The 26624-nt window shown below is 41.7% G+C and overlaps 1 pseudogene; it reads right to left on the bottom strand.

Moving 5' to 3' along the window:
* Nucleotides 1-13645: 13645 nt before the first annotated feature.
* LOC148791554 (pentatricopeptide repeat-containing protein At3g21470-like) lies at nt 13646-24809 on the bottom strand (annotated as a pseudogene).
* Between the last annotated feature and the right edge of the window lie 1815 nt (nt 24810-26624).

The raw sequence follows: 26624 nt of genomic DNA, 5'->3' as shown, positions 1-26624 counted from the left end.
ACCTTTTAGCGATGGTTTTATCTATTGCTAAAACTAATTTTTCTTATAGTGTACAAGATGTCACATAGTGCAATATGCTCTAATCGTTCTTTGCAGTTGTTTTCTGCAACGGCATGCCTACTATGTTAGTAAAGGCAGAGACGAGGTACTCAGAGATCGAAAATCTACCTTACGCATTAGTTATTGTGGCCCGGAAGCTCCATCTGTACTTTTAGGCTTATACTGTCGTCATCCTAACTAACAAACCCCTGAGGTAGGTCTTGCTCAAGCCCGAGGTCTCTGGTAGGTTGACAAAGTGGGCCATCGAGTTCAGCGAGTACGATCTTCAATACAAGTCGCGAACTGCTATCAAGGTTCAAGCATTAGCAGATTTTGTTGCAGAATGCACTTTCAGCTCTGAAGTTCCCAGGCCGGTTGAGCCCGGGGTTCTAAGGCCGGTTGAGCTTGAGCACTGTGAAGTAATGATCAGCGCGGCATCCCTCCTAGTAAGGCCAAGCGCGAACTGGGACGAGGAGCCTTGGATCCTTCACGTGGATGGCTCGTTAAACCAACAGAGCAGCGGAGCTGGAATAGTTTTGCATGGGCCAAGCGGTGTGAAACTAGATTATGTGCTACGTTTCAAGTTCGCGGTGTCCAACAATGAAGCAGAGTATGTGGCATTAATAGCCGGGCTAGCTCTAGCTAGGGAAGTGAAGGCTAAGCACATTGTTGTCTGTAGTGACTCTCAGCTCGTAGTCAACCAAGTCATGGGCGAATACGAAGCCCGCGAACCATCCATGATCGCCTACCTAGCCAAAGTCAAAGAAGCACTGCTCAATTTCTGATCCCACTTCGCCAAACGAATACCGAGGTCAGAGAACGCTAATGCTGAGCCCTGTCCAGGCTGGCCAGCACAAGTGACAATACCAAGAGGACTGTTGATGAGAATAAAATTTGTTATGTTTTTATCCCTCAATATTCAGTATTTTATACTTAATTGGTACCTAATTGGACTCATTACTCTTGTATATCGATTCCGGGCAAGCAAGAAGGCAATTGGAAGAAAACAAGGCTAATCGGATGATTTTGCACAGTTTCAACATTGTTCAGTGATCTGGGCATAACTCTCAATTCTGGACTCTGATTTGGATAATTCAAGAAGCACTGAAAAGATAAGGAAAAGGCTCACAACTTTTATGTTTTGGGTTTTGACAGATTCGGTCTTAATCGAAGACGAAATCGAGCCCAAAACTGGAGTAATTTCGTAGGAAGGCCCATTTAACAACTGAAGCCCATTTCGTTGAAGAGCCTTGAAGCAACCCGAATTGTTAAAGAAGCCCAGCTTGAATTCAAGAACCAAGAGTCCCATTAGAATAGAATTTGAACGTAATCTCAAGAAAGAGAGTTTTATCAGATTTAAATTTTTAATTGTAATCCTAGATAGATAGGAGATTGAGATAAGAGTTAGGATACGATAAGTTTAGATCAAACTAGGACTTTACAGTTTTGAGGATAATCTCCTAAAGGGAGTTGGAAAACAGCTCTCTCCCTAAATCTATATAAACGGGGGGCGGACTAGCACCCAGGGCATCAACTCCTTCAAGAGAGCTTCTGCCTTCAGAGAGAGACATCAGCAACCAAGGAGGAAGAAGCAGAGTTTGACCCCCCCTCTCTCATCTGGAAGTTGCGATTTCATTATGAAGTGTCTGTAAGTCTTTGTTTCTGGTTCAAGGGTTAGGGAAGTTTTGACTCTTTAACATCGTGAGATCTAATTGATTTTTATTTTAGTTCAATGTTTATGGGTATTCATATGTTTTCTGCGATTAACTGTGAGGATTATTTTTATTGATTAAGTAAGAAGGGCCCCTTGCTCATTCAATGGAAATAATCTATGGCCGATTGAACCTCCAATTTCGTATATGATTGGTATGTTCGATCATGGTGGCAACTAACAGAAATTGATTACAAAAAAGTTTTCGATCTATGTTAGGAAAAGGTATAATCTGGTTTAAACGGTCCGAGCTTGTGAGATCGCTGACCAAAATTAGGTCTCTCCCCTCTTAATGCTATTAATAGATTAAATCCTAAGAGCTTGTTTAGGACTGTCTATTAATAAGAGAAGCAACCAAAGAGGTTGTTTTGGTTGTCGAATAATACGAGTAGAGGTTGGTTGTTAGAGCTTGTTAATAGCTATAACCAATTTATTCGTAAACATATGAACCTATCCTTGCATCGATGATCAATGATAAGAATCAAGGTTGAACTTGTCCCTTCAACCGGAAGATATCTCCCATCAATTTGATCTTTGCTTTCTGTTATTTTCTGCTATTTTCTTATTTTCCTTAGCTTTACAACCTCCCTTACTTTGTTTACTTGGAAATAAATCCACCCAATCTCTGTGGAGACGACCTTGCTCTTCACTATCTACAAATTATTAAACCAGAGCAAGACTATTTATCTTTGGTTGGATTCGACACCCACCAACTATGTATATAGAGAACTTGTCTCGGCCTAGTGTTCTTGGGGGGGCAGAGGAGACTGCTCCTGTTGTTCAAGCAGAGCCGAGCTAGATTGATCCACTCACGAGCTTCCTGCTACATAGGACCCTCCCTACAGATTGTAATACTGCCAGAAGGGTAGAGCGTCAGGCGGCCAAATACGTCATGATAAACGAATGGCTGTACCAAAGATCTTACACGCTCCCCTACCTGCGCTACTTGTGACCTTTCGAGGCTAAATACTCATGAGGGCCTGTGCGGTAGACACTTGGGAGGCAGGGCTCTCACCCAAAAGGCACTACGACAGGAGTACTACTGGCCAACGATGAAGGTAGATGCGATCGAGCTCGTTAGAAAATGTGACATGTGTCAGAAGCACGCCAACATCCACCACCAGCCCGCCGCCGATCTAAAATAACTTACCAACCCATGGCCCTTCACACAGTGGGGAACCGACATACTCAGTCCATTCCCACCAGCGACGGGGCAGAGAAGGTTCTTAGTGGTGGCAATCGATTATTTTACCAAGTGCGTTGAAGTCGAGCCCCTCGTGAAAATCACAGCTCGGAATGTGCAGAACTTCTGGAGGAGTATAGTGTGCCACTTCGGACTACCCCAAGTGCTGATCTCCGACAATGGTAAGCAGTTTGAAGACATTAAATTATAGAATTGGTGCAAAGACATGGGGATACAGCAAAATCTCACCTCGGTGGCGCACCCTTAAGCCAACGGCCAAGCGGAAGTCACGAACAGAGCCATCCTTCGTGGACTGAAGGCGCGCCTAGATCGAACTAAGGGGTTATGGGTAGACGAGCTACCCGGTGTACTATGGGCTTATAGGACTACGGCGAAGACTGCGACAGGCGAGACTCCCTTCAACCTCACCTACGGCACCGAGGCAGTCATCCCTACCGAGATCGAGGTCGCCACCCTATGTCTAGAAGGGTACGACGATAAGGCAAATGAGGATGAGCTGCACACCAACCTCGACCTATTTGACGAGGTACGGGACCTCGCATACATTAGGACCGCGGCCTACTAGTAGAGGGTAGCTCGGTACTACAACGCCAGAGTCAAGAAGTGGAACCTCTATGTCGGAGACCTGGTTCTTTGTAAGATTATGGTACCTGAGCCCGGTGTTGGTAAGCTTGGCCCAAATTGGGAGGGACCCTACTGAGTAAAACGGGTACTCGGGGAAGGAACGTACGAGCTCGAAGCCCTATAAGGGAAACAAGTACCTCGAGCATGGAATATTATCAACATGAGGCAATACTACCTATAACTACCAAGCTAAGTGGACTGTAAGTCACTCCAAGAGCCTATGGGTCAAAGTGTCGAGCAAATGGGAGACCTTGGCATCATATAAGAGCTAACTGCTTCAGCATGTGTAATGCCAAAGGCACAGGTAGCTCGGGTGAGAACCAAACCTCAATAATTAACTTAGGCGAGGATAGGTCGGGCATACGACCTACTATGTTACTCACATCAGTGTACATTGTGAAACAACCCCTACTAAGTACTAGGAGATAGTTCGGGGTGACACTAGTTGAGGGATCCTACTTCGGGCACTTAACTCTAATTAGTTTGGATAAGATGCACTTCGGTAAAGGATCAAAATGCACAACACTTTGCAAAAAAGGATATTTCATTCATTAAGTTTCTTTACAATGAGCACGTTTTGTACGATACAAAAAAAAAAAAAAAGAAAACCGAGCTCGCAGGCTCAATATGTAGGGACTGCCCGAACTACTTTGGGGACCCATCCTCTCTACTCGGGGCCTCAACAGGAGCTTCCTCTTTGCCACCCTCCTCTTCGGAGTTCGGGTCTTCAGTGACCTGGTTGGTGATCTCCCTGGTGATTTGCGAGGTGGTGATGGCGCTCACGTCCAGTTGCGGGAACTCGCACCTGATGAGGAACCGGCTTAGCTTGAAGCCCTTGTGGTAGGCCTCTTCTAGCACCTCATCGAATTCGTTCAACCTAACGTAGTCTTGGATAGATTTGACTTTGGTCTCCTCAATGGCTTGGGTGAAGATCTTGGTCGTTCCTTCACATCGGCCTGAAGATTCTCCACCTTGCGCTCTAGGGCCACCCGACTTGCTTTCAAGGTAGCCACCTCCCGCTCCAAGGACGCCTTGTCCGCCCTTAGAGAGATCGCCTCCTGCTCTGGAGACACCTTGTTTTTCTTGAAGGTGTCCACCTCATGCAACAACCCCTCCTTCTTGGCCATCAGCGCCTCGATATAAGTCCTCTGAACATGGGCGCCGTTCTCCAACTTGTGAATTTAGCCATAGGCTAGTCTCAGCTCGGTATGGGCTGCGCGAGCTAACTCTTCAGTAGCTAAAGCCCGCTTTAGATGCCTATCGGACAAGAGGGTCAAGGCATGCACGGTGGATTTCACCTGCAAAAAAGAAGTCAGTCAGCACCATCAAAAATCGCAAAAAGGAAGGGGGGAGAGGGAAGAAACAATATGCACCACAATGGAGTGGGTAGATGCCCGAGCATCAAGTTGGGCAGGCTTGAGATCGGCCCAGTCGGCGACCTCCTCGGCATAGACGGCCCCCTTGCTCTTTCGTAGGGTGCACCGTGGGACAAGAATGCTCCGGACAGCCCCCATCACTCCCCGAGTTGGAGATGGTTGTCTCTGGCATAGGGGCAAGCTCAGAGGCAGGTTCTGGATTTGAAGGTGCCTCGTGCTCGGGCTCCATTGCTGTCTCAGGCTCCCGAACTGACAGATTATCTGGCTCCAAGTCAATGATTGGAGCCTCAGACACCTCGAGCTCAGGAGCCTTTGGGAAAACGGTGCGAGCTTTTTTGGCAGCTCGCTTCTTCCTCTTCATTCTGTCGAAGAGGTTCCCTGCCTGGAGCTTGTTCACCCTAAGATTGTCTTCCATAAGCCTTGCAAATAGAAGCTCGGCATTAGAAATTGTTAAAAAGAACTTTTGAATGAATTCAAGCTAAGTAAAAGATGACCTACCAGGACTCAGGCCGGCTTGTACTAGCTTGCCCTCAGCAATAAAGTCCCTGTAGTCAAACCCAAGCTTTGCCCAAGATTGGAGTGTCTCCCTTGTCTCCTTGTCTAGCCTGACTCCGGTGTCTTGGATGACCACCCTCCACTGGGTAAGGAAGGGCCATCCTTCGGGACTTCGAACTACGAAGTAGTCCTGCTTCTAGGCCGGGACCTTGCTCGGGAGCTTATGCATGAGCTTGAAGCCCGAACGAGGGGAAAGATAGTAAGCCTGCCTGTGCTCTGGGAGAACTCCGGTGTGCTTCTTGATGGACAGGATCGAAGAGAAGATATCCAGGTCCAAGGGAGGGCGTAGTCAAAACAAAGGGAGATTGTCTCGACCACATTGCGTATCGAGTTCGGGTGGAGCTGGTCAATGGTGACATTGAAGTGGTTTAAAACTTCAATGGTGAGAGGGTGGAGGGGAAGACAAAGCCCGACTACGACCTGCTCCCTGAAAAGCAGGATCTCGTCAAGACTATAGGTGTACTCCCAGGGCAGGTTGTATTGAAGGATGAGAGACCGAAGTCTCTCCAAGGTCATGGTAGAGGGACTGAACTTGTTTGGCATCCGACCTCGGTGAGAGGTGGATGCCTGATGGCTAGAGGCCTCCCGCGCCTTGTGGGACTAGACCTCGGTTGGGTCACCCTGAGCCGAGGTACCTACCTCGGGCTTGTCTAAAAGATTGTCAAAACTAGACATCCCGAACAGAAGAAGTGAACTGAAAGGAAGCTAGGGGAGCACTCACCAAAAGAATGCAACCGAAGTAAGGAACTTGACGAACTAGGAACCCGAGCTGGTGACCTTTAGGCGCGAGCTCAAGATGAATGCTAAGTGAACTTGTGGCAGAAAATGACCCAGGACCCCCACTATTTATAGGTTCTATACTCGGGCATCAATCGTCAAGATCAAGATGATCCGACGGCTCTCAAGAAAACCGGCTACACGACCCCTGAGGTGAAAATAATTTAGTGCATTTCTTTGACGTCTGCGGAGTCTATAATCTTGTGTTATCCGCGCATGAGCTGTACGCGACTCAGGTCCCCCTTGATTGAGCCACGCAGTGAACTGGTCTGACCAATGAGTTGCCTAGCTGGACAGCCCGAACTCCGAGCCTAATCCACCCGTCATTCCGTGAACTCCCCGCACTGGGTCAAGACCCCTAGCACAGGGAGTGGGGGGCAATTGATGGAGGCTGATTTGGCCCGACCTCATAATTAGGGGACACTTGGACATGGTAGCATGATAGACTGGCCGCAACTCGGTGTAATGGTCTCGTTGGGGCCCCGCCTAATAGTTCGGTACAAGTGGCAGTTCGGTATAAGCGACAGCTCGATACAGGGTGGTATTCCAATCACTCCGATCTAAAGCTCCCCCGAGTTGGGTCCACCCCGAGCTAAGGCTCTCCCGGGCTGGATCTACCCCGAGGTAAGAATACTTCGTTAACAAGTCACGAGATCGACACCTATATGTGAGCGATAACTCAGGAATGACAATTCGGATAAGATAGTTCGAGTACCCCAACCTGCCGACCTGATAGCTACCCTTAACAGCTTCCCAATCTTGCGAGACTACACTTCATAACACCGAGCATTACCTCCCCGCCTGGTCCGAATGGAAGTGATTAACGTTAGTGGATAACGTTTACCCCTAAGTGGCGCACTCCATCATAGAAGTGATTTTGGGACCGTTCCACAAAGACCACGAGGATCCCATTAAATAAAGGCCCTCCTTTTAGGGCCCCAAGGTATTGCGCTATCCGCACTCTTATCTCTCTGCATTTCTCATACTTCTTTGCTAAAGATCTAACTTGATCGTTGGAGTATTCCTGCCGGGTGAGCTCCCCAGGAATTCTTCATTGCCTTGTTCGTCTCAAGTGTTGTCCGTCGCCAGATAGGAGCCAAGCCACCGCCAGCTAGGAGTGACCGGATCGCGCTACATCAATTACAATTATCAAACTTCAAAAAAAGTTTCAACAATAACCAAAAACTTCAGGGAGGTTTCAGCAATTTACCCTAAAAATAAAGAAAATTCAACAAGGTAAAATTAAATAATTGATAATTTACATATTCATTTATAAAGAATATGTTGGGGTCAAGTTGGGCAATGATGTCAGTACCTAGTTGTCACTTTTGTTTTTCTGGCTGCAACTCATTAGTCATTAGATATCTATTCTGGGAAGCTTTTAGTAATAAAATAAAATTTATTAAAATGAAAAAAAAACAAGAAAGAGCTATACGAATAACAAAACAATAAAACCAGCCAAACAATAACAAAACAAACGAAAATCTTCCTAAAGTTTTGTTCAGCACTATTATGGCCATGTGCTTCTTTCCTGGTTTCATGAACAATCCTGAGAGCAAACCCAAACTCTCATGAGAAGTGACACCACTTTTATGTTCAAATAGGTGAAGTTACACTATGTGTTCCATTATTTGACACATTTCAGAACTTCATTAAGAGTTTAACTCAACCTCTCTCATCATAACGGATAGCACTGCTTATATTGTGATGGGAAATTTCTCAATGTTAGTGATAACACTCACATTGCTATAAATTGTTGTTACCCATTAAACCCAATACTAATGGTTTTTTAGTTCAGGTTGGGTTACCATTACAGGTGACTAAGTAAAGGGTTTTAATCTCATCTCTTTAGTTGTCATTCTTACCAATTCTCTGGCCAAGCCCTTGGTAAGAGGATCAGCCAAGTTTTTACTTGACCTCACATAGGTTATAGAGATGACTCCATCTTGAATTAGTTGCCTAACAAATTCATGTCTCAGACTTATATGTCTAGACTTACCATTGTAGGTACCACTATAGGCTCTTGACAAAGTTGTCTCACTATCACAGTAAATGGAAATTGGAGGCATAGGACTAGGCCAAAGTTTTATATCCAATAATAAGTTCCTAATCCATTCAGCCTCTTTTCCAGCAACCGCTAAGGCTATGAATTCGGATTCCATGGTCGAGTGAGATATACAAGTTTGTCTCTTGGATGCCCAAGAGATCGCACCCCCACAAAGAACGAAAATCCATCCAGAGGTGGACTTGTTATCTCCATTACTGTTAATCTAACTTGCATCAGTGTACCCTTCTAGTACAGCTGGATAATCACAGTAAAATAAGCCAAGTTCTAATGTTCTCTTGAGATACCCAAGAACTCTCCCAATTGCCTTCCAGTGCTCTGCACTGGGATTACTTGTAAACCGACTAAGTTTACTTACTACAAATGCAATATCAGGTCTGGTACAAAGCATAGCATACATCAAGCTTCCTACTGCAATAGCATACTCAAGTTGTGCAATTGCTCTACCAGTATTTTCTACTAGTTTTATATTAGAATCATATGGGGTGCTATATTCTTTAAACCCTAAATGCTTAAATTTCTCAAGTACTTTCTCGATATAATGTGATTAGCTTAATGCATAGCACCTACTGTGCTTTTTAACTTTTATTCCCAATATGGTATCTACTTCTCCTAAATCTTTAATCTTGAAGACAGAGGATAAGTAGTTTTTTGTTTCATTTATGCCAACCATATTTGTACCCACAATAAGCATATCATCAATATAAAGACATACAATTACTCCATAATTCTCAATGAATTTTGAGTAAATGCATCTATTAGCACTACTATGTTTAAAACCAAAAGCTAGAATGCAAGAATCAAATTTCTCAAGCTACTGTTTAAGTGCTTGTTTTAATCCATATAGTGATTTAACCAATTTACAGACTTTCTTCTCATTTCCAGGAAGAATAAATCCTTCTGGTTGTTCCATATAAACCTCTTCATTTGAATCACCATTTAAGAAAGCAGTTTTAACATCCATTTGGTGAACAGATAAGTGATAAATGGATGCTAATGCTATGAGTATACTAATAGAAGTTGTTCTAGCCACTGGTGCATAGGTGTCAAAGTAATCAATCCCTTCCTTTTGACTAAATCCTTTGGCCACCAATTTAGCCTTAAAAGTTTGTACAGTTCTATCAGTGTTGTATTTTCTTCTAAACACCTATTTACATTTTATTGGTTTTGATTCTGTAGGCAAGTCTACTAGTACCCTTGTGTTATTTGACATTATTGAATCCATTTCATTATTTATAACTTCCTTCCAAAATGCAGCATTTCTAGAGGTCATGGCCTCACTGTAGATTTTTGGATCATTTTCAATGTTCAGGACAATGGGTATCTTATTCAAAATCTTCTCTCTGTCAGCCTCAACCAAAAATACAATTGATTGAGTAGAGATAAAATCTGAACCTAAGTGTTTCTCTGTTCTTTGTCTTTGACTTCTTCTAGTTCCTATTGTAGGTATTACCATTGTGTCATTTCTTCTTTCAATCTCATTATTAACAATAGGTATTGAGAACTGAGTTTCTCTTTCAGGTATTGTGTCATTCCTCATTTATGAATTGCTCCATTTGACTAGAATCCATTATTCTAGACATTTTAATGGCAACAATTTGATGATCAGGAAAAATGCCTTTGTAAACCGTACCTTGTCCACCTTGGCCTATGATGCTTTCTTCATTATAATTTTTGGTTGCCAACTTTAACTCTTCGGTTGAAAAGATTTTCAAGAGATTTGAACCTCCATTAGATAACTGTTGTTGTAAAAGCAAACCACCATTTTGCTCAAAGTATTTCTCTTTTAATCTCATGAGTTTTCTTTTCCTTATGATGAAGTATAACCAAGAGATACAAATGAGTAATACGAAGATGCAAAGGCTTATACCTGCATACAATATATGTCAATTATTAGTTAGTGAACAGAATATCTAGAGAGAAATGGTCATACAATATAGCCTTTGTTATATTGTAATTTTCTCAAGGAAGAAGGTTTCATAAATTGACTAATAACATGGCCGTTTCTCATAAAAAGAAAAAGGAAACTTGGCATAAAATTTCTAGAATCCATGCAGATTTTCTTTTTTCACTGTTGGTTTAACCCCTACAACATCCCCTATATATACGTACATACATACATATTGTGTATATAATGGGATTGGCTGAATATCTATTTGTTGATCAGCCTCCTTTTATAGTTTCTATAGTTCGTTGTATCTCTCTCTTAGTTTTTCTTTTATAAAAATCTTCTTTTATTACCAAATATGTATAATAGATCCCATAGAATGAACATGAGAAATCCATTGTTCATGTTAATTGATGTATAATAGTTCGTTGATCAGCAGTTTTTTCTAGCTAATTAGACATGCAAAATACGAGAACCGTCTTATTTTGCTAGCCAAAATCTTGTTTGAATGTGAAATAGATCATCAAGTAACAATATTTCTAATTCACTTCCAGACTTCTAATCTAGAAAAGGAAATTTGTAATCAGCTTTTACAAAAGAAGAGCTCATAGCCAAATCCAATATATTATGATTAAATGTTACATATTATGTTCTATAAAACTTATACTTTTATATCATATGGCATCTCACCAAATGTTGGGTAATTATTGGTGAGAAGTTGTGTTGTAAAAATAATAATCAGAAGGTAGGGAAGTTATCAATGAACACTTTGTAAACCAAAATGTGACAGTGTTGCAGAATTGTTGTGTCGAGACTGAGAATTGCAGAGGAAAAGAGGGTTGAGTCATACCATTAGGCCACTCTCCTTAAATTACATTTGCCCCTACAAGCAGCCGAGTAAATACAAATCGGTCGTAAAGAAGGAACAGCCCACAACTACTAGTAGATGTGCACTCGTTTATCAAACCCCCACGAACCACTCAAAGATAATGCTTAGACATAGAGACAATTGATAGAAAAGGAAAATTCTATCAAAAACAATACACCTATTCGAAGAGACACAAAGAGGAAGAGATACGAAGAAAAACATTTAAAAAAGAAAATTAAAATTTAAATGAACAAACTGGTTACAAACCAAATAGTGAAAGAGAAAAATGATAGGGTGTGGCATACCCACACCCCACCCTGGCCCAAAGTGATATATAGTGTTTTCCACTTATGGGTTCCTACATATAGAGGAAACAAACCTACTAATATACTCAACTTTATCTCTTTACCAAATAATGTGGGACAATAACTCTTTTCTTACATGCAAGAGAAGATAAGAGAAGAGAAAAAAGACAACACCAAAAAATCAATGAGGTGAGATTCATAAAATTTTGAATCACAGTTGCATTCATAACTAAATGCAGACGATCCATTCGAAGAGAGATGTATCTCTCAAAAACAATACACCTATTCGAAGAGACACAAAGAGGAAGAGATACGAAGAAAAACATTTAAAAAAGAAAATTAAAATTTAAATGGACAAACTGGTTACAAACCAAACAGTGAAAGAGAAAAATGATAGGGTGTGGCATACCCACACCCCACCCTGGCCCAATGTGATAAGGCTTATAGTAGTTACATTCATAATTTTTTCTTTTTTTATGTATGGTTACATTCATAATTTTTTCTTTTTTTAAATTGGCCCTCAACAAATGAAACTAAATACAGACGATCCATTTGAAACGTTTGCACAAAAATTGCATAAGGACAAGAGCATTACCTAGGATGACCTTAATTACAGGGAAAGCTTTACTCCTTGGCTTGCAACCTTGCCCATCTTTCTTACCATCGCCATAAGTACCCTTTGGACAAGAGCAATTGTATGATCCAATTGTATTAGTGCAAGTTCCTATGCAAGGATAATTATTTGGATCATTGCACTCATTTACATCTGGAAAGAGAAAGACAATAGTCAAAGCATTAGCAAAAATATTATAAGTGTTATAACTTTCACAAAAATCCAAAAGCATCAGTAAATTAGAAAAAATGTGTTCGCATATTTCGAAGACCTTCTCAAATCACAGATTCATATTGATTCTTGGATTTATTAGTAACGTTTTAATCGTCGTTATAAAATGAACGTAGTACTAATTAAGCAAGGGTAATGGCATGTAGACTTTGGAGGGAGTGGAGTAAAACTGAAATGATTCAAGTGACAGTATTAATGGCTAAACAGAATGGCTAAACATGATTCATATAACTGATCCAGTGAAATTGAGATAAGGCTTAGATGATGATGAGTCAAATAGAAAAGTATTAAATTAAATGAGAAGGTTAAATTATTCGATTATAACAGGAATCATTAGAATCTCATGGAAATAATATCAAATTTATCAGCACCATGTTTATAATTTTGGGCTAGGCTTATAGTAGTTCAAGCATAGCCCAAGCTAAAATTGGACCCTAAAATTGATCCTAGGGTTGTCTCTCATCGCCTATACATGTAAATACTGAAGGAAAGGAAGAGAATATAATGAATTAGTACCTTGGCAGCCGTCGGGGAGATAAGGATTCCCTTGAGAACCTTTCTTACACTGGCAAAGATAACCGGGGCCATTTTTGGAGTGTATGCAATCGGTATTGTGCCCGCAGGCATAGTCAGTGTCTGTCCCTCCTTGTCCTTGTGCTTCCTCGCAAGAAATGTTGTTTCGAATTGCCCAGTCCAGTACTATTGGAGTTCTGAAGCCAACGTTTACAAGGTATTCCACCTCATTTCTTAAGCTCCATGGATAAGAACCATTTGAATTAAACCAGTCTTTGTCGGCCAGAAAGGCCATGCTGCATTTGCTCATATTCCAAGTGGAGTCTGTGGTAGATAGATTGCCAATACTGTGAAGTGATGGCTTAAATGAAACAAGATCTTCTGGTATTGCCGTCTGGCAGCATCCGGTGCCGTTACAGCGTTTATTGGTCGCGTCCGTGTTACAATGACAAAGTGAAACACATTGGGACTCTTGGTCATTGGAATCAGACATAAGGCCATGTATGTTACAACCAATAACCGTAAATTTGTTCCGGGATTTAGAGAATCTATATTCCCAAGGAATTATGGTCCCCTCCCTGCTATGATCATATATCAAGGAGTATGTGACATTGTGGTATGGGTTCTCCCCCATATCACAATCGACAAAAGCCCAGTAGAAGAAAGTTAATTCGCCATGTAGTGATATGTTCAACACAATTTTATCACTATACTCATCACTGTCAGGGCCATACATCATCAGTTGCGGACGATGGTCAGTGGCTGTATTGCACAACAACTTGAATTCATCTCTATTACAGCTTGGATCATCTCCAACGAGGCCAAACGGGTATGGAATGCCAACATTTCCGCATTTTCTTTGACAATCTAGCTGCTTTAACTCCTTGGAATGAGCACATGCGCTATCAAGAGGAGTCCTTTACGGACCAATGGTTTCATCTGGTGACTTCCATGTGTTAATAACAGCAAAGCGTTTATGTTTAATATTTGTATTTAAATTTTGAAGTGAAAGAGAGAAGAATAATTGTTTGGATTTCGTAGTAATAGCATACCTTGGCATCCATGGTGCAATAGGTGTTACTCCCACAGGCATACCCAGCCACGTCTGTTTGTGCTTCCTCGCAACTCTGGTTTCGTATTGCCCAGTCCAGTACTATGGAAGTCCTTATCCCAACGTTAAGAAGGTATTCAACATTGTTTCTTATGTCCCAGAGATGTGAAACTTGTGAGTCAAATGAATCCTGGGCGTCGGACATAAGAACAGCCAACCCACATCTACTAATGTTCCATGTGTATTTGAAGTCGTTACGGCTCCATACGTGTCGCAACCGACTGTCATCAATCTGTTTCTGGTATTGGAGAGCCTGTATGTGTTTGGAAAAGAATAACTAATTTCATTATCCTCCATGTCTTCATCTGCACCCATGTAACATTTGACACTTCCCAGAATGGAAGTCGTTAGTTGATGAGCATCAAGTGATATGTTGAGAATGTTGTGGTCTTTCCCCGGATCATCGCCATACAAAGTCAATTTTGGAGGGAAGATGGCAGTGTTGCAGAACAACTTGAAGTCATCATGTTTGTAATAGGTTGGATCATCTCCAACTAGACCAAAGGGATATTTTATTTCCGCATTTTCTTTGGCACCCAACTCCTGTACCTGGCGATGTCAAAATTAGCTTTGGCCCAGTCCTTGGCCTGACTTAGGCTAAGGCTTGGCACACAGCACGACACGGGCCCACCCGGGCTTGTGCTGCAGCACGGTCCAATTTCATAGGAGAGGGCGGCACGACCCACACTTTGCGCGAACCACTTGCAAGTCGTGCCTACACCTCTATCATCTCAAGTAAGGATGTAGTCCTCACATAACCATCCTCAAGAAGAGGTGAGGAATCAATAAATACATTTCAAGTTCAACACACCATATTAAAAATAAGAAATCACATTTGCTTCTCAAACAAAAATGTCAAAGCCTTTAATTTATTGAAAGGGAGAATTCCTGATAAGTACCCTGCACTTTGGGTATAGTGCCACTTTGGTCCCTGAATTTTAAAATGCAATAACTCAATACCTGGACTTTCAAAATTTATCAGTCAAGTTCTAGTTGGTCCATTAATTATTTGTTAAGTGGCATTTCAAAAGACACAAATTCCCTTCGAGTGTTGTCTAATTTTCTTTATCAACCCTTCAAACCTTGATAAAAAAAAATGAAGAGTCTCAAATCTTTGCCTCTTTTATTCAAGAAAGTTGGGGTCACGAGAATGCCCACTAAGATGTGACTCCAACTTTCTCTAATAGAAGAGGCAAGGATTTGAGACTGTTCATTTTTAATCAATGTTTGGAAGATTGATAAAGAGAATTTGATAACACTTTAAGGGTATTTGTGTTGTTTCAATTGCCACTTAACGAATGGTTAATGATAGAGATTGGATTGACATGTTTTGAACATTTGAATATTTAATTTTCGCATTTTAAAATTCAGGACCAAAGTGGCACTAGACCCAAAATAGAGAATTTTCCCTAAATTAAAGGGATAACTTGAGTTAAACGCCCCCTTAGGCCATTGTACAGTTTGGTTCAGCGTCCAGTGGAAAAGATTCCCAATTTAGGGGATGGTGTTTATAGGGAGGGCTGGGATATATATATTTCGGCAATAGGTGGTGACGTCTAGAATAATATAAGATGATTACCTTTATATAACCCTAATTCAATAGTGAAATTTGAAGCAAAATTGGAAGAAGGGTGAAGTCATACCTTGGCATCCATGGGGGATGTAAGCATTCCCATGAAAGTCTTGCATGCATTGGCAAATATATCCAAGGCTGTTGTTGGAGATAGAGCAGTTGGTGTTATCCCCGCATGCATAATTCCTACTTCCTTTCTCACATGTCTTTTTTGCGTTTGATCCGCCCACTCTCCATCCCCTCCCCGTCCTCTTGGAGGACAAGGTTATCCCCATCTCCATGGGATTCTCATGATTTTTTTTATTGTCAACCATTTTGTTTTTGATTTTTTATTTTATTTAAAAAATTAAAAATAAAATAGTTAAAATTTACAATCACATTAAAAAAGATTCAACCATATTTTTAAAAATATAAAATACCCACATGCATACATATATAAAATATATTAGCAGAGATCCCTAGGGGTCGGGGATCGATTGGTGTCCCCGTGGGGCAGGGAATGCACTCCCCATCCCTATCAAAATGGATGAAAATTTTTCCATCCCCATTCTTGCAGGGAGAAAATCATCCCTATCCCCACTTCATTCAGAGAGAGTCCCCATGTGAATTTGGGAAATGAGAAAAATTGCCATCCCTAAGCTAAATGTAAGTCCTAGTTATCTCTCCCTCTCTCTTCAAGAGAAAGAAAATTTTATTAAGATGAAAGGAAAAAGGGGGAAAAGAATAATACAAATGGGTCAAAGCCCGAGGCTCACTCAAGAACCCAGAACGGAACACACTACTAATCAAAACAAACTGACAACAACAACAAACCAGGAAGGACAATAAAACGTTGCTGCAGAAAGCCACATAACCAAAGGAAAATCAAAAAGACCAACAAAGACAGTGATAGACGCATGGCCCATGCAGGTGTGTGACGTGGCGTAGGGAGAAGAGCAGCAGATTTCCTCCCATTTCTCTTCATTTTCTTGTTAGTTTATTTCTTTTCTATTTCATTGTAACCTGTACGTAGGAATAGGTCAATAAAGCCAAGGTATTGGCCTTAGGAAGTAGTCAATTTGGTTAAGTAGTTATTACTTAAGAATAGGTCAAGTTGTTAGTAGTTAAGTAGTTATGTTCCTATGGCTTAGGGATAGGCTAACTACTAGAGAAGCTAATCCCTTAATCAGTGGCTATGTTAGTGGAAAGAAGTTGAGAATTTTCTGTATTTAAACAACACCCATCCAACATTGGAGGGGAGTTGGAAGTTAATAAAATCTTGTGGTCTTATTCTCACCCTAAGCAGAATGCTCTATCACTCTAGCTTTGACTGGGACCTATCATTGGTATCAAAGCTAGGCACCATGGCTACTAACAAGGAGAGAATTGAGAGCTTAGAGACTGAACTTGGAGGCGGCAATAGCTGATAAGTTCCATCAGCTAGAAGATGCCATCAACAAATTATCGGAAGCTCTACTTTCCAACCGTGCAACATCGACTGCCAACAGCCTTGAATTTAAGGCAAACTCTCCTACCGGGCGTTCTCGCAACATGAGAAAAGAATCTCGAGACAACTCCGAAGTGGGATGATAACTGTTCTCTTCCAAACTAACCAACTTGGAGTTTCCTCGATTTGCGGGAGATGACCCCACCGAATGGTTCACAAGAGTAGTTCAATTTTTTGAATACCAAGGCACTCTTGAATCTCACAAGGTGTCCTTGGCTTCTTTCCATTTGAAAGGCGAGGCTAATCAATGGTGGCAATGGTTGAGAATATCCTATAAGGAAAAAGGCAAAGAGGTGACATGGGAAAATTTTCAAGAGGAACTTTGGGCAAGATTTGGTCCTACCGAATGTGAAGACTTTGATGAGGCATTGTCAAAGATTACACAGGTGGGCTCCTTACGTGATTATCAAAAAGAGTTCGAACAACTGGAATATCGGGTACAAGGGTGGACTCAAAAGGCATTGGTAGGCAACTTTATGGGAGGTCTTAAAATTGAAATAGCAGATGGGATTCAGATGTTTAAGCCAAAATCCTTGAATGCTACATGTCAATTCAATAGGACCACTATCGACTCTTCTCCAACGAAACTGAAGTCTGCTTCACCAATGAAACGACTCACTTGGATGGAGATGCAAAGGAGGCGTGCTCAAGGCCTTTGTTTTAATTGCGATGAAAAATTTGTACCGGGGCACAAATGCAAAGGGCCGCAGTTGCTATTGCTTGAAGGAAATTATGACGAAAGTGAGACAGATGACGAAGAGGGAGCTCACACCAACTTTCGACGAGCTATGGAACAGATACATCAAATTGGACCTTGAGGACAAGGTTCCTCTGAAAGACGGGGGCAATGATAGACGCATGGCCCATGCAGGTGTGTGACGTGGCATAGGGAGAAGAGCAGCAGATTTCCTCCCTTTTCTCTTCATTTTCTTGTTAGTTTATTTCTGTTCTATTTCCTTGTAACCTGTACATAGGAATAGGTCAATAAAGCCAAGGTGTTGGCCTTAGGAAGTAGTCAATTTGGTTAAGTAGTTATTACTTAAGAATAGGTCAAGTTGTTAGTGGTTAAGTAGTTATGTTCCTATGGCTTAGGGATAGACTAACTACTAGAGAAGCTAATCCCTTAATCAGTGGCTATGTTAGTGGAAGGAAATTGAGAATTTTCTGTATTTAAACACCACCCATCCAACATGGGAGGGGAGTTGGAAGTTAATAAAATCTTGTGGTCTTATTCTCACCATAAGCAGAATACTCTATCACTCTAGCTTTGACTGGGACCTATCAGACAACCAACCTCGAAACTCTTTAACTGACCTAAGGCCCAAAAACTAAGTAGGACAGAGTGACAACTTACCTCTTCCTCCTCTTCCTTAACCCCTAATTGCCTTCCATCCTCTTAGATCTTCTTTAACTGAATCATCCACATCAAATTCAACAAACCTTCTTATCTTTCTACATCCCAGAAATCCCCCAAACTTGAAAGCCTCGTGGGTTTTCGCTAAGGAATCATTGTAAAACTCTTCCTCGTCACTTTCAATTCTACTTTCAGCTCATGCCTCTCCCACTTCAGCTCATGCCTCTCTTTACTAAGCCGCTGCCTTCCTCTTAGTTTACTATGTCCAAGTTGATAGTGGTCCCCCCTGTCCACTTGCAGGGCACTGATAACGATGATACTGCTGAATCAGTTACACCATTCACTTCATCTATTCCGTAACATGAGGGATTTAGACTGTTCCATCCATTCAGTAACATGAGGGATGAGGGATCTAACATATTCTTATCTCCCCTCTGTATTCTTATCATAAATTCCTTGTGTATTTATCTCTAATGTATATAATTCCAATTGTATAGTGACACATGTACATATAGATACAAAAATATATATATGAATATATATATATATATATATGTGAGTCTCAAATTGAGTAACACACAATTTTGGTATTCATTCAAAACAGTTCCTCTGTTTTTCATATTTCACCGACCCAAGGTTCTCCACCTCTGGACTCCTAGACGGACTCATCCCTTGTCCTGATAAAGCCTGACCACCCACAGTCGGAACACCTTCTTATGAACTAGGGTCATCCCTAGGAGGTGTGAAAGGAGGGTTTTCCCCAAGTGTAATCGACGTCCTAACCATTGGTCTTCTACTTGAATCTTGCACCAGTGCAACAACCTTGGACTTGCTAACAGAGTCAGCCTCAATTCGAGAGCTCTCTAAATTATCACGTCTAAATCATCACCACAACATCCTTAGACTTACACCAGCGCAACACCACATAGTTCAATTGTATTCTCTCATACTTGAAATAGGCCTTCCATTGTATTCTCCTCCTACCACGTTTTGTGACAACCTCATGCATAGTTTGGAAGGAGTCTTACAGCTAATCCAGTGCTCCATTCTCGATCCATTTTTATTTGGAGTTCAGTTTGTTGCTTCCGCAGATCTACTAGTGGAATTTAGCCTATAACAAGGTTCTGGTGTTTTTTCCAGACGTAATCTTCAGTGGTTAGTTTTCTCCCAACTAAACGGAAAAAGACAAAAATGTAGGTTCTCGGGCTTCCAAGCAGCCAACAGCCTACGCAGAAAAATGCACCAAACAGGGCCTTGATGATTAAGTAATTGTTAAAAGAAGTACTTGTATTATATTAACAACCACTTAAGGCTGTTTGGTATCCCACTTTTAAAATCACTTATTATGTTTTTAAGCACTTATTGGGGTGGGAATGTTTGGTAAGCTATTTTCCCCATAAGTGCTTATATTGATACAAATGACAATTTTAGCTCTCACTTCACTTATACATATAAACAATGCTTTTCACATGTCACACTATACATTTCAACTGAGAATTCACATGGGCCCACACGTGAATCACCATGTGAACTCAATTAATAACAATAATAATAATAATCATAATAATTGATGATGCAAGTTTTGGCAGTTCCTGACTGGCCGATGACTCGGATGCTGATTGATAGTGTGCGATCCGAGCGTTCTCTGGTCATCTGGCGACTTCTTGGTGGCTGGTGACTCAGAGGCCGAAGTGGAGGATTTCCACCGGATAAAGACTTGGATGTCGAGCTAACTAGGCTAAGCTAGGGGGTAGATCGGGTGCCGACCTAAGTTGATTGTCGAGCTGTGTAGCTCTTCAGAGAAACCTGCAAGGAATTAATGTTAGAGTGTCCGAGTTGCTTTACCCGTGGTGGGCACTCCGATGCTTAAGTTAGTACTCGGTTGTGCAAGCTGAAAGTATGTATACTAGTAGGCTCGTGAACAAGTAATCGTGCATACCCTGTTCCATGAGGTCTAAAGTCCTTATATAGTTGAGTTGTCGTCGATCCCACGTACCACACCCAAGATTTCCGAGAGGTCGTGCCTAACCGGTCAGAGATCCACAGAGGTAATCGCCATACACGTTGACCATCCTCTGGAATATCTGGTATGCGGGCCAACTTCCTAGAAACCTGGGGGTATCAGCATATGCATGCCAAATTTGTTGGCGAGCACATTTCGCAGGTCACTGCCTGATCCTCAGTCAAGTCGAGAAGCCCTCGAGGGAGGTCGTTCCTCGCATCGAGGTCACTTCGGCCAGTGGTGAGGAGCTATAGGTCAGCCCTGAACGAGGTGCTCCTAGCTGACCTAAGTTGTGGTCGAAGTCGCTAGGTCGGAGTGCAAACGAACCGCGATCTGGGACTCCAAATCATCACTTAGGTGGTATCTATGTGTCATTCAGTAGCTCTAAGATGCCATGTGTCACGATGTCATTGGAGGGACACATCCGCCCTTCACCAATTGCCCCCCACTCCCAAGCTGAGAGTACCTAGGCGAAGGAAGTAGATAGTTCCTTTGGCCTGGAATGACTGTTTGATGAACTCATAGTCGTAAGCATAGGTCTGATTTGCTTCTTAGGTTAGAAGAATCCAAGTGTTAGCAGCCTTACACAGGACCTCGTCGTCTTGATTATCGGGGCATGAGAGCGATCTCATCTGCTCGAGGAAAGGTGGAGCAGGTACACGAGGACATCTACCTTATAAGGGATGTGACCATCAAGGGATATTGCAATCCGACCTATTACCTCAAGAGTGGAGCTCATCGGGTCGCCCTCAAGAAGGGGTTCTATGTGACTGCTTTATCAGGTTGCTCCACCTAAGTAGACTCTAACGTAGCATCATTCAAACTGGTTCTGAAAGAGTATCCAGCGAGTTTGACACAAAGCCTAAACCGAGGTGAAAAGATTGGCTAAGTTTGCATTTGACTCTATTGCCCATGCCAAGGAAGCAGGCAACTGGGTCTTATGTGGTGCCGAGGTCTAATAAGCTCGCAACTAGATTGCCCAAGCCGAGGAGGCGATTGGGTCTTATATGGTGTCGAGATCTTTTATCAGCTCAGCACCTTAGCTCTTAGGCTCTAAGAGCGACTTGTGGTCCACTCTACTTATCCTTGATCTTGCCCATGCCAAAGAGTAAATTGTGTCACATGTGGTGCCGAGGTCTTTTATTATCTCGGCGCCCTAGCCCTTAGGATATGAGAGCAACTCGCCGTCAACTCTCCTTATCCTTGATCTTGCCCACATCGAAGAGGCAAATGGGTCTCATGCGGTGTTGAGGTCTTTTATCAGCTTGGCTCCCTAGCCCTTAGGCTCTAGGAGTGACTCACAGTCCATTCTCCTTATCCTTGATTTTGCCCATGCCAAAGAGGTGACTGGGTCTCACGTGGTGCTGAGGTTTTTTATCAATTGGGCATCCTAGCCCTTAGGCTCTAGAAGCGACTCGTGGTCCACTCTCCAAAATATTATTTAGCCAATGTGCGCATTAACCTTTCCGCCTAAAAAGGTGGTCATTCTATAGTAACTTCCCATATGGCTGCTTCTACAATGTCTCGTGGGATTATCTTCCTGGGTGAGTGCTTGCAAGACCACAACTATGCACTTCGGACCCCCTTGTGAGGGTTGTTGATACATAAGCATGTTATTGGTGTGAGTTAGCAGTTCGTGGCCACAGCTACACTGCATCAGCCTTGTAGTGACGTCGGTCATCCACCCCTACAAGAAGCCACTAGGAGCTCGACCTGCGGGAGAAGCACTATTGACTTTAGGTCGCCAGCTCGCATGGGAGCCTTGGAAGGCTCGACCTACAAGGGCGTCCATGTAATCCATTGGTCGTCTACTCCCATGGGATCTAAGAAGTGCTCGACTTGTAGAAGCAAACTTGCGAAACTAAGCAGAAGAGGCTTCATTCGGTTTAACCGTTGTTGAGTATAAACATAGAATGAGCTGAGGTCGGTGGGGCTTCTTTACAATCTATTGGCTATCAAACACCGCGGGAACTATGGAGGGCTCGACCTGTAGGGGCGGCCTCACTCCAAGGTGCTTGTCGCCAAACTACTAGTTGTCGAGGTCATTATGTTGTTTACATCGGGATTCTCCCATTCTCAGATTTGGAAATTCTTCCTTCATTTCATAGAACCGCCACGCTTCAATCCTGGTGGGAACCGCTAATGACTCTACCGCGAGGAGAGGGGTGTTCACAAGCCATAGCGGTGTGTTTTCATAAGATACTAGGAGTGATGACTTTGGCATGATTGCTTCTGATTGTAATAGGGTGGGTCTCAAGTTTCATCATGGACGCCTTTGCCCCCCAGTAATTGATTATTGGTTCATGATGTTGGTACTGGTCAAAAATGCCTTTGAGTTCATAAAAAATGGAAATTAGACTGTGAAAACTTAAATTCTTAAAAGGTGAGATCTTAACTTTCTAGAAGATGAGCATTTAGTTTTCTAGAAGACGAGAACTTAGCTTTTTGTAGCATCTCTCACAGATGATGCCAGTTGATGATGCAAGTTTTGGCAGTTCCCAGCTGGCCGGTGACTTCGATGCTAATTGACGTTGTGCAATCTGAGCGCTCTCTAGTCATCTGGCTACTTCTTGTGGTGGGTGACTCAAAGGCCGAAGTGGAGGATTTATGTTGGATGAAGACTTGGAAGCCGAGCTGACTAGACTGAGCTAGGGGTAGATCGGGTGTTGAGCTAAGTTGATTATCAAGCTGCATAGCTCTTTGGAGAAACCTGCAAGGAATCAATGTTAGAGTGCCTGGGTTGCTTTACCCGGGGTGGACATTGCGATTCCTAAGTTAGTACTAGGTTGTGCAGGTTGAAAATTTGTATATTAGTTGGCTAGGGAACAAGTAATTGTGCGTACCCTGTTCTTGACGTCTGAAGCCCTTATATAGTTGAGTAGTCATCGATCTCACGCACTGCACCCAAGATTTTCAAGATGTCGTGCCTAACCGGTCCGAGATCTTTGGAGGTAATGGCCATGCATTCTCTAGAATATCCAGTACGTGGGCCAAATTCCTAGAAACCTGGGAGTGTCGGCATATGCATGCCGAATTTGTTGGTCAGCACATCTCACGGGTCACCGCCTAGTCCTCGCGTTGAGGTCATTTCGGCCAATGACAAGGTGCTACAGGTAAGCCCTGAACGAGGTGCTCTTAGCCGACCTAAGTTGTGGTAAAAGTCACTAGGTCGGAACGCAAATGAACCGCGATCTGGGACTCAAAATCATCACTTAGGTGGTGTCTATGTGTCATTCAACTGTTCTAAGATGCCATTTGTCATGATGTCATTGGAGGGCCTAATTTGCCCTTCATCAATAATAATAAATAATAATCATAATAATAAAATAATAATAATAAATAATAAATAATAATAATAACTATTTGGCACTTCAATGAAACCCCATCCCTAAAAATCATTATTGCATTATGCAAGTCGCCGCATTTTGCATACATGTCAACTGGTTAGGTTTGATATTGCTACAATTTACAAGATTATGGATTTCTTTTTCGTGATCCAAAGAACCATTTTGTGCACAAGCTGATAATGCACTTGCTACTGTAACTTCATCAGGCTTAAATCCCTCGGACTGCATCTTAGCGAGAGCCTCTAGAGTTTCTTCGCAATATCAATTCTGTGCATATCCAGCAATCAATGAATTCCAGTTCATCAAATTCTTGACTGGAATGCGATCAAAGTTCTCTCTCGCCTCCTTGACGTTACTCTTCTTGTAGTAACCAGCAATTATTGACTACCAGGAATAGCAGTTCCGCTGTGGCATCTCCTCAAATAGCTGCCTTGCCGTCTTCAACTGCCCAATCCTCACATATCCATCGATCATCACAGTCCATGTCACTAGATTCCTCATCTCATGTGGAGAGCAATTGAATAAATGCCTAGCAGCAATAATAACCCCATTCCTTGCATATCCATCAATCATCTCTGCCCATGTAACTTCCGTCTTCTCTAGCATCCGTTCAAAACTAAATGATGCAGAACCCATGTCACCATTCCTTGAACACCCTCTTATCATTGCATTACATGTCACCAAATTCCTATCAGGCATTTCATCAAATACCCTGTGGGAACCAACTATGTCGCGGCATTTAGAATACATGCTAACCAATGAAGTCCCTATCCCCACATCTGAATCCACCCCAATTGTGATCGACTCAGCATGGAAAGCTTTCCCGGCAGAGACCCACAAGCCTTGAGTAGTAGAGGAATACCACCATAATGGTGGATTCCTTTTGCAGAGAATTTGGATGTAAAGAAGAAGAGCTTCTTCTGGGGCTCCTTGAGAGAGGTACCTTTTTATGACATGAGACCAAGATCCATTAGTTGGAGCCATCGCAAACTCTCCTTTCTGACTTCCAACCTCCTCTCCTCTGTCGATTGTCATTTGCCACCAAAACCAAATAGGGAGGAGAGAGATTTCTTGCTGTCGAGAGGAGAGAGGTTTCTTGCTGCCGCTACCCTGTTTTCCATCTCAAGGTGGGAGACGATGAACAGTGACTTCCCTTTCTCCCACAAGGCCACAACCTCCGCTCTCCACTGTTCCATTGTCCACCAGTGACGAAAAGAAATATATTATAGCTAATTATAATTTCATTAAAAATCTCATTCTTAACTATAATTTATAAATTACAATTCTTAAGCTTTAATGTTTTATGAGATGAGAAAGACCCAACTCTTCTATCCAACCATAAAATATGCATTGGCAAAACTTTGATGTGAAAATATAAATAACAATTATTTATTATTCATTTTCAAAAATTATAAAAAATAAATAAACATTATATAATATATTCAAAAATTAGTTATTAAAGAAGAAATTTCGATTGTTTTGTGGATATGATAGATCATCGATAGATTTATAATACATTCAATCATTGTGATCAAATGATAAAATTTAATTAATTAATTATTTTTTAATTATAAAAATATAAAACTAAAAAGTAATTATTAAAGAAGAAATTTCAATTGGTCTAATAGATCATCCATAGAGTTATAATATATTCAATTGTTGTGATCAAATGATAAAATATAATTTATTATTATTAATTTTTTTAATTTTAAAAATATTCAATTACTCTATGGATATGATAGTTAAATCCATAGGCTCGATACACCTCCAATACACACCAATATGCCTCTAATAGGATACAATACACCTCATATCGGCATATCAAAATTTTAAACAGGGTTCTCATTCAACTTGGAAACATATAACAATGTCGAAAACAACTCTATCAGAACTAAAGAAAAATCTAGAAAACAAAACTTTTGGAATAGGAAAAATCTTCGTGTCACATGTCTCACTGTCCTCTAAAATTTCAGGTTCAAAATAGGAAGGCGCACATCCTACATGGATTTGAGCCGTTTGGGATCTCTCACAAAAGCAGGGGAAGAAACTCTCGGTCTACAGATTGAAGTGGCATGAGGTATGGTACTTTGGTAGATTAGAAAGTTAGAAGGATGTGAAAAGAAGAAAACGTATGTATTTTTGAAAGTAGGGAACAAAGAGAGAAGGAATGAAACAATTTTACAAAGTTTCTAAAACTTCCACAAGTGTTTTTGGGAAATTTCCCAATATAATAGTTATTGAATTTCAAATTGGGACTTGACATCTAGCTTAATAGGTGGGTTATTAAGTTAGGGAAAGGGAAGAAAGGAGAGAGAGTGAACGAGAGAGCTGGGAAGGGATTAAAAGGAGAGATCGTGAAGTAGAAATGAAAGACGGGGAATGTGAGAAGGAAAGGGCTGTTGATATGGCCATTATCACTATATAATATAATAAGTATTGATATTTTTTAATATTTGTATTTAAATTTTGAAGTAAAAGAGAGAAGAATAATTGTTTGGATTTCGTAGTAATAGCATACCTTGGCATCCATAGGGAAGATAAGGATTCCCTTGAAAACCATGCAGGCAATTGCAAAGATATCCAGCGCCATTTGAGGAGTTGGTGCAGTAGGTGTTACTCACACAGGCATACCCAGCCACGTCTCTTTGTGCTTCCTCGCAACTCTGGTTTCTAAGTATTGCCCAGTCCAGAATTATGGAAGTCCTTATCCCAACGTTAAGAAGGTATTCAACATTGTTTCTTATGTCCCAGAGATGTGAAACTTGCGAGTCAAATGAATCCTGGGCGTCAGACATAAGAACAGCCAACCCACATCTACTAATGTTCCATGTGTATTTGAAGTCGTTACGGCTCCATACGTGTCGCAACCGACTGTCATCAATCTGTTTCTGGTATTGGAGAGCCTGTATGTGTTTGGAAAAGAATAACTAATTTCATTATCCTCCATGTCTTCATCTGCACCCATGTAACATTTGACACTTC

The sequence above is a fragment of the Nelumbo nucifera genome, chromosome 5, assembly GCF_055504915.1.
Source record: "Nelumbo nucifera cultivar China Antique chromosome 5, China Antique-T2T, whole genome shotgun sequence".
NCBI classification, from domain to species: Eukaryota; Viridiplantae; Streptophyta; class Magnoliopsida; order Proteales; family Nelumbonaceae; genus Nelumbo; species Nelumbo nucifera.
The sequence above is the reverse complement of the archived record's forward strand: the minus strand, read 5'-3'. Positions and strand labels throughout refer to the sequence as shown.